We start from the raw sequence: 8,950 nt of genomic DNA on the forward strand, positions 1-8,950 counted from the left end.
AGAAGGTAAGAAAATAAGAGGATTAGTCTAGAAAATCAAAGGTCGCAAAAACAAGAGTTCCAGAAAGCACAAAGTGAGCAAATGGAGAGAAGATTTATTAAAGAAATAATCCAAGAAATTGCCTCGGAATGAAAATACTTTGATTTCCTATTGAGTGCGGTGGGCTGAATAGTAGCCCTAAATAATATTCTAATCCCTGGAACCCGTGAAAGCTATATACACATATTTTTAAAGATCCTTGAAGATGTGATGAAGGATTTTGAGATGAGGAGATGACCCTGGATTATCTAGGGGGCCCTAAATGCCATCACTTACATATTTATAAGAGGGGCACCGAGGGAGATTCGACACACACGGAGAAGAAGGCACTGTGACCAAAGAGGCAGAGATTGGAGCGATGCAGCCACAAGCCAAGGAATGCCGGAAGCCACCGGAAACTAGAAGAGGCAAGGAAGAAGTCTCCCCTGGAGCCTCTCGAGTCAGCCCCACCAACACCCTGACTTCAACACAGCAATACTGATTTCAGACTGTTGGCTCCAGAACTGTGAGACTATACATTTCTTTTGTTTTAAACCACCCAGTTTGAGGGAATTTTTCCAGTCACACAAAACTAATAAAGTGAACTACTAGAGTAAATGAAAGGAAAAAACAAAACTACCCACAGCAAGAAACCTCAGGGCAAGACTTCAGAATACTAGGCATAAAGATAAGAGACTAAAACTTTGAGAGAAGAAACAAATGTCTTCCAAGGAACAGGACTCAGATAGGAATCGAACTTATCAAACAAAAATGATTCCTGCAGTGCAGTGTGGCAGTATCTGCAGACTCTAACCTCCCGAGATTGAAATAATTCCCTATCTAGAATTTTATATGCAACCAAACCAAAATTTTAGCCCCAAACAAATTTGCTTTTGTCCTGCAATGTCTCACGAGACTTACCTCCTACGCCCTGTTTCCTGAGAAGATACTGGAGGACACACTCCACCCACAGAAGGAGGAAACTCCGAACAGGATAAGAAGCCCTGAAATTTAGAAAATGGGAAGCCAAAAGAGGTGTGATGTAAACTGAGTTTCCGGGAAATTGGTGAAGAAAAGTCCCAGCTGACACCCGTGCCACAGACACAGTGGGAGCCGTCCGTGTTAGAGCCGGGGATGGAGGTCTCAGAAGGGTATCTCAGCAACAGTAACAAGATGGAATCGATGTATTCCCCATGCATTTGACTACATTGAGTGGATTCTAAATTTCTTTTTAAAAAGAATTATTTCTGGGTACATAGGAAAAAAAACAATTTTTTAAATGAAAGATGTATGCAGGAAACACATGGTTTGACCTCTAAACCTTATCTTCCATAAGACCCAATAGAGAATGTCTTAATTTTTTAAAAAACGAAAAATCATATTTTTGAGAAGTCAGACGTTTTATACCAGGAGACATTGCAAAAAAGGTTTGAAGTAGATGACGCTGGGGCCTGGGAAGGGTATGATAAGGGTCTATAGTTTTTTACCTAAGATTTTTATTACTCTTTTATTTTTTTAAACCACACACACTTGTTGCTATGATTTTAAAAAAGAAAATCCTTCTCTGCAAATGTCTTTACATGAGTCCGGATCTAGTCTTCTATTTTCACATATGGATTGAGGGAGTGCTCCTTATCCAGAATGCTTGGGAAAAGAATTGTTCAGATCTTGCTTTTTGGTATTTTTTTGGATTTTGAAATATTTGCAGAAATATATACTGGTTGAGCATTTCTGATATGAAAATCCCAAATTCGAAGTGCCCTAGTGAGCATTTCCTTTGAGCATCACATTGGTGCTCACATGTTTCAAAGTTTGGAGCATCTCAGATTTCGGATTTTCAGATTAGGGATGCACGGCCTGTATGTGTGTGTGTGTATGTGTGTGTGTATATATATGTACACACACGCAGGCATTTTCTTATATTTGTCTTTGTTAGTTATTCTCCACATCATTAAACGTAGCTCAGAAATGACAATTAAAGATGAAGAAACCAAAGTTTAGAGAGATCAATTCACATACCCATGGAAGTAAAATACAGAAGCCCACGTACCGTGGCTGCTCTAACATGCTGCATTTTATCCTGTCAATGCAGCTTTCCCCATCCCTGCTCCACTGAGCCAGGGAAGACCTTGGGCTCTGGGTCCCTGTTAGCGCGTTCTCTTTGCACTGGCTCTCACCCTCCTCACTTGACAGATTAGGACAAAGGACTTCACAAATCCTGACTGCACCAGCAAGGCCTTAGGGTGTTTCACAGGCAACAGACTCAGCCCCTGCCTTCCATCTGTCCAGGCTGGTCCTGAGCTTGCGGGCCAGAGGGAGGCCAAAGGCACCCAGGTCTTAGCTTGAGCTCAAGTGACGCTGATTCCTGCCCGGTTGTTGATCCAGGCAAAGGAGAAACACGTGCCTCCATCTACCGTGTCAAGGATATGAAGTAGGGACACAAAATGTGTCACTTACTGTCCTTTGCCCTCAAGACATAAATTAAATATCCATTAAGAAATAGTAAAAAAAAAAGTTTTAGAGCCTAAAATATTGGATCCCAGAAGGGGGAAAAATCACCGTTAGCTGATCCATCAGAAAATCTTCATGGAGATAGTGGCATTTAATCTGGGGACGATGAACCAGCAATTTCGACGGTATTCCCGCATTCCCACTGTGAAATGCTCCGTCCATTCCTGCCGCCCCTCCCCGCTGGCCGGCCTGACTTCCTCCTGTGAGCCCCACAGTGACCCTACCAGTGTTCACCCTGAAACCTGTCGTGCAGTTACACAGGGTTGTGTTTCCCCCTCTGGGCTCTGAACCCCTTCAGGGGTTGGGATTTGGCTAAACCCAAGACTAAAGAGCGCTTGCCATTTATCAGTGCCTGCTAAACACACTCTTCGAGTGCATGGAAACCGCGGGCCGGGGCGTGGGTCTCCGGCTCTGCTCCCGTGCCGTTTAACTGAGCCACTGGCATTCCAGAGGGAAAAAGAGCCCATTTTCACAAAGAGACGTCGCAGCGCTGTTCAGTGGGGCCTGCTGTGTGCCGGGCCTGACCCGGGACTTGGGTGGGAGGGGCGCAGACCCTGAGTCCTGCAGGCCCCCCGCTGCCAGGCCAGTCCAGTGAGACACTGAGCAGTAATGGCCCGCGTGACAGCTGCTCGCATCTGGTACTGCAAAGAGTGTTTCTGATATTAAAATCTGAAGTAAATGGAAACAAAGGTGTTTTTCCCTTAATTCAAGACCAACTCTTTCTCCTGGGACTCCCAGCTCCCTTGGAGGCTGGGAACTTGAATGCCGAACTCGACCTTGATATGTTAGTATCACGGGGGAGTCAATGTGCTCCCAGATGAACAGCCAGGACGTCAGAAGTGAAAGCCCAGCCCCTCGGCGCTCATACCGCAGGCACGAGAACGTCCGCCCAGAAGGGAAGAGTTGCGGTGTGTGCATGTTTGTTTGTCTTTGGAAGCCTTTTTCCTGATGTCGGGGAAGAGGAGTGTTTATTTTTCCACTCCCACTCACGCCAGCTGCCGATAAGCAGCGGTACAGCCCCCCGGGCACAGCACTCTGCCACAGATCACCGAGCCGGCCCCGGCCGCAGACTGACGCAGCAGCTGGTCCAGAGAGGTGCTGCGGCTGACCCCCAACACGCATGCACTTGCGCGCGCGCACACACACGTGCACACACATACGCACACTCACACACACACATAACATGCAGGCTTGAGACGCGGGGAAGCAGCTCCCTGACTCCCCAGCCTCCCTCCCCAGATTGACGAAGCAGGAAGCAGCCAGCCCAAAACGCAAAACAGAGAAGACCCAACTGCTGCTCTATGTTTTTTCTTAAAGCCAACACACACCTAGCTATTCCTTAGCTATTACACTATACACGTATCTGCGACCTGCAGCTCTGCAGGAAACACAGAAGCCAACTGCGCTGATACTTTACACCTTAGACAGAGAGGACAGTGTCGTGTGCAAATGTCACTAGGAATGTCCAACCTTAGAGGTTCCCATCACTGTGGTCGAGGAGCAGCTGAGCTGGAGGACAGCAGCGGCGTGCGGGGTGCACGACTCTGAGCTGGGCGCCTGACAGGTTTCTGTGTCTGATCCTCCAGTGCCGTCTGAGAGCCGAAGGGAGGGAGGGAGAGCCTCCTGCCCCAGGGCCGTCAGGAGACGCTCCCCATCGAGCGCAGGCTGTTCTGAGATGGCTGTGACCTCTGCACGTTCCTTACGGCCTTCCAGGGCCACCATTTAGTCACGGGTCCCACCTCACTAACCGAGGCTCAGACGGGTGTCTTTGTGGTCTCACGTGATAGCCTGAGTAGAGCTCAAGAACTCAAAGCGGATCTGGGAGCAAGCTCCAGCCTCCCAGTTTGCGAGTTTGCGTGTGAGAAAGTTCCGGACTTTAGGGTCCAAAGAGCTCACCCGAGCTCACACAATAACCCGAGGGGAGCGAAACGTGGAACTCACGGTCCCGATGCACACCCCATCTCTTTACGTGAATTGTTCTCATGAAGGTAACCCAACAACTCCCCCCAGAAGAAAATTAAAGACGTGTCCGAAATGTAGCGTAAGTTCCCAAGTTCCCTACCACGGTCCTGTGGGCCGGAACTCGTGATCGGAAAGACGCACGGCGGTCAGCTGTGCATTGGGCGGAGCAGAGACGCGGTGACCAGGGTGAATACATAGACGCCAGTTGTTTTAAGTGTAAAGGAATTTTACAGAACCTGAGGCTTTAAGTTGTTTTATATTTATCTGGATTTGGGGAAGTGAAATGCAGAGTGAGAAGGAAGCAGGGCCGATCGGCATGTTGCAGGGGAGAAGACGCGTGGTCAGCAAGGCAGGAGTGAGAGTCCAGCCAGGCTAGGGAGGCCCCACCAACATGCTGCAGGGCAGCTCTAAGGGTTCTTCGGGGACCCTGTGCATCCAGTTCATTCCACTGATGTTCTTTTAAGGGAACTGGACTTCATTTAGTTCCTTACAGGGACCCTCCTCTCATTTCACATAAGAAGGAGGCTGGGGTGGAGTTTGGTGTCTGGAGTTCCACGGCGTCAGAGACGGAAGAGGAGGTCCCTTCTCCCAAAGCAGAACCGTGCACAAGGCTGATATCCAGGCAGAGAAAATAACCAACCCACGTTTTCTTAACCGCAAAATAAACTTATGATAACATCAGCTACAGAGAAGTGTGGACTTCTATATGAATGCAAAAGTATATCACATTGGGCCCCTTTTCAAACAGAACGGACCTAACACATGTCTCCAGACCAAGGAACAGAGACAGTCACCTCCCATCTAGGCAGAAAGAGCAGAGCTGTCAGAACAGTGGCTGCAGTCACTGAGGAAGCAGCTGTCACCTGAGGCTGGGTGCTGGGTGCACCGATAGGGTTGAGACGGACAGTGATTTCCACTTGGTCCGTTTTGCTGTAAATGGGTTTCCCCGCATTCACTCCAGATGGGGGTGACCCATTTCGTTGTTTCTCTCACCCACGAGTCTCTGACTTTCTCAGGTAGAGGTCAGCTCAGTCACTCTGCACCCCGTGTCCAGCACGATTCCTAAACAGAGTGAGCCCTTGCCAGTGGTAACTGAAGAAATGGATGAATATTTAAAACCACACGTGTTGTATCCTCCCCAGCCCCCAAGTTCAAGGGATTTGTTATTGCTAGATGTTAAAGATCTAAAAATAAAACTCTATGGGGATAAAATATTTTTGTTACGTGGGTACCTTTTATAATGCTGAAGTCGGGGCTGGTGGTGTGCCCATCACCTGGACAGTGTTCATTGTACCTGACAGGTGGATCTGGCATGGCTCAGGTCTTTAAGGGACAGGGAATACTTATTTATTTTGCCTTCCTTCGGCTGCATGCGTGTATACCTCAGTTTCTTCTAGACAGATGTGTCCTTTTATTCGATTGCTGAAATTGTTATTAAAAAAGATATACCTTATGACCAGATCCACTATATACATTTGAAAATTGTGCAATAAAAGGCTATGATGTACAAAAAAAAAAATCTATGGCACAACCAAGCTATTCAAAAATAAATAACTTGGCTGCTTCAGAATGCAGTAAAATTGGTTTCTTCAATGTGACACACCTGTTGTTTTCCCTAAGCACTGGAGCTCTGGGTCTTAACTGTGGCTGCACGTTGATGTCATCCAGAGCCGAAGAGCAAACACTGCTGCCTACTTCTCAGCCCCAACGTTTCTGGCTTTTTCTCTGGGCATGGCCTTGGCATTGGCATTGGGGCACCTAGTAGCTCCTGGGCTCTAATGGAGTCCACATCGAACCATTGAACAAGAGGGCTGCACAGTCCTTGTTTAAAGATGGGCTGTCTCATTTCATCCATTTGCTTCTGGACACACTGAGAGCAACAGATTGCACTTTCTGCTCCTGATATGCACTGTGGTGGAAAGAACGTGGTTCTAAAGTCATGCAGATATGAACTGAATTTTTGATTAAGCTCTCAAAACTATTTTTAACTCTGTCAAAGGAGGGCTGACATCCCAGCCATGATGTATCCTTCAGGGTACTCAGCACATAGTAGGAGCTCACTAAGCTTTTGTAAAATTAAAATGAAACAAGATCAAAGAATCACGACTTCTGGAAATTTTGCCCAAGACTTCCTGCAAAATGTCTGACATTAGCTTCGACACGGCGTAGCCCACAGCTGTAGCATCTCTAGGACAACATTCTACAGCCCAGTAGCTCGTGGTGGTTGGTAGTGGCTGCAATGTGGCTACAGGGCTCCTCCCGATGTCTGGCTCGAGCAAAGTCAGGGTTTACTGCTCCTGAGAATCAGGCAGCTGTCAGTGTTCACTGTCCCAGTATCCAAGGGCAGGACGTTAATCCCACCGGCATAGGGAAGATCAGAGCAGCAGTGAACCCCCACCAGGCTGCCTCGTGTGCACATGCTGCCGTGTGTCCTCGTGAGACGTTCCGCAGTGCTGGAAGTAGCGCATCCACAGCAACCCCACCCCAACCAACAGCACAACCCTGCACAACCTTGTGCAGATGGAGCTGGGGAAGGACAGGGCGAGCAAAGGGGGTCCAAGCTGGATGCTCTGCTGCCTCAGTGCTTTGAGGCTTCTTTTGGGGACACCCACACTTTGTTAATAAACTCGTTTATTCTCCTACCAGCTCCAGACACCAGCTTTGTGTGCAGAGAGGAACACCTGTTTTTAAAAGCAAATGACTTTGTGATCATTAACCAATATCTAATAAAGCAAAACCTTTAAACGGGCTGATGAGAACAGATGTTTCCAGGACTTAATGAAAAAGAATTATGCACCATCATACAACAGAAGCCGACCCCGCTCGGTCACATGCGTTATGAAACAGCCACACGTCCTCGCAAGGTGTTTGGATAAGCGGGGTGAGAAGGGCTGCCGGTGGCCCTAAGTGGAATTAGGTGCACGCACAGGTAAACATGGACTCACAAATACACACCTGCTGCTGTGTGCACGTGCACACACACACACACACACACACACACACACACACACACAACACCAGGCTGTCTGCGGGCAACATTTGCATAAACATAACCACCATAACTGACCTTCCAAAGGGAACTAACCCACTGCTGAATTCTGAAAGCCTGGATAAATTTAGGGCACTGACACCAAGTGACACGGAGAAAAAGAACACAAACGGTGAGGACGGTCACCTGTATACGTTCCACTTCTTATGAGCTGCATGGACCTGGGCAAAAGCTTGAGATTCCATTTCCTTACCTGTAATATCTAAATGGGTGGTTTTAATGATGAAATATGCCTAAAAACATAATTTGTAGGTAGATATGTTGTCAAATTACTATTTTTTAAAGCAGGCAAGCCCTGTGACAATTTTTTAAATGCCAAGAATTGTGTCCCTCTCGATGGCCACCCCTTCATGGGATCCCATTGCATCACTGTGGACCCCTTTCGTGCCGGCACTCACTGTCTTGATCAACTATGCAGAGACGTCCTCCCCCAATCTCCAGTGCTCCTGCTGGGGACAAAGGTGTTCACGCTCTGTCCACCAGCTGGACAAGGCTCTCCAGCAGTTTGCTGCCCCAGCCACACGGACGGCAGCTCCTTCAGTGGGTCTCAGCGCCTCCCCCACTCTGGGCTGCATGGCCTCCTGGCCTTTGTCCAGACTGCTCATGAGGCACAATCTTTCCAGAAACCCCCAACCCAGCACGATGCTGAGCTCTTGATAAAACCAGGTTCAGCAATACACACCTGAGCTCAGGCAATTTCCCCAGGTTGGTCCTCCTACCTGCCACTTCCTACTTTCAGCTCCCTTCAGCCTACTTGCCTTCCCAGCCCACTGGATCCTAATCCTTTCAGCTGCTGACAGCTTGAAACAATCTACCTGCCCGTCTAAGCTGGCTTAGATAGCAGAAATATGCTGCCTTAGCCACTTCCTCTGACTCGACTTACCATAGCCGCAAGCAAGTGTCACCCTCACTGGACCCCTACTCCAGAGAAGGAGCCTCTGCCGGGGCCCAGCCACCCAGGTGAGCTAGTGCAGGGAGCTCCTATCTGGGAGATGGCTACATAACCTGCTCTTAGATCTTTTTCAATATTATAGAGCTGTGTTCTCTCCCTGTGTGTTCATGAGTATTTGCACTAAGTTGAGGCAGCCCAACTCTCTCCCTTAATTACTCCTTCAAAATTCTCCTATTCTAGTTGGTACTTGTCAGCACCATGAATATCGTCTTCTATGCTAATGCTCAATCCTGTGTCTTGTCTCCCATGGCGGAACATCTAAGGGAAGATGGTAATACTGCTAAAGCACCCAAAGTACCCCAGGCACGTGGTCAGGTCCTTCATAGCCTGGTGCTCTGCATTGGTAACGATCATAACATTGGCTGAGGGCTTACTGTGCTCCTTTGGTTTCAAACATTCTTACATGCATGATCTCATTTAACACACACAAACACCAGAAAGGAAAGTGGGAAAGGGCA

Source organism: Propithecus coquereli, unplaced genomic scaffold, assembly GCF_000956105.1.
Source record: "Propithecus coquereli isolate 6110/MARCELLA unplaced genomic scaffold, Pcoq_1.0 Scaffold145, whole genome shotgun sequence".
Lineage (NCBI taxonomy): Eukaryota > Metazoa > Chordata > Mammalia > Primates > Indriidae > Propithecus > Propithecus coquereli.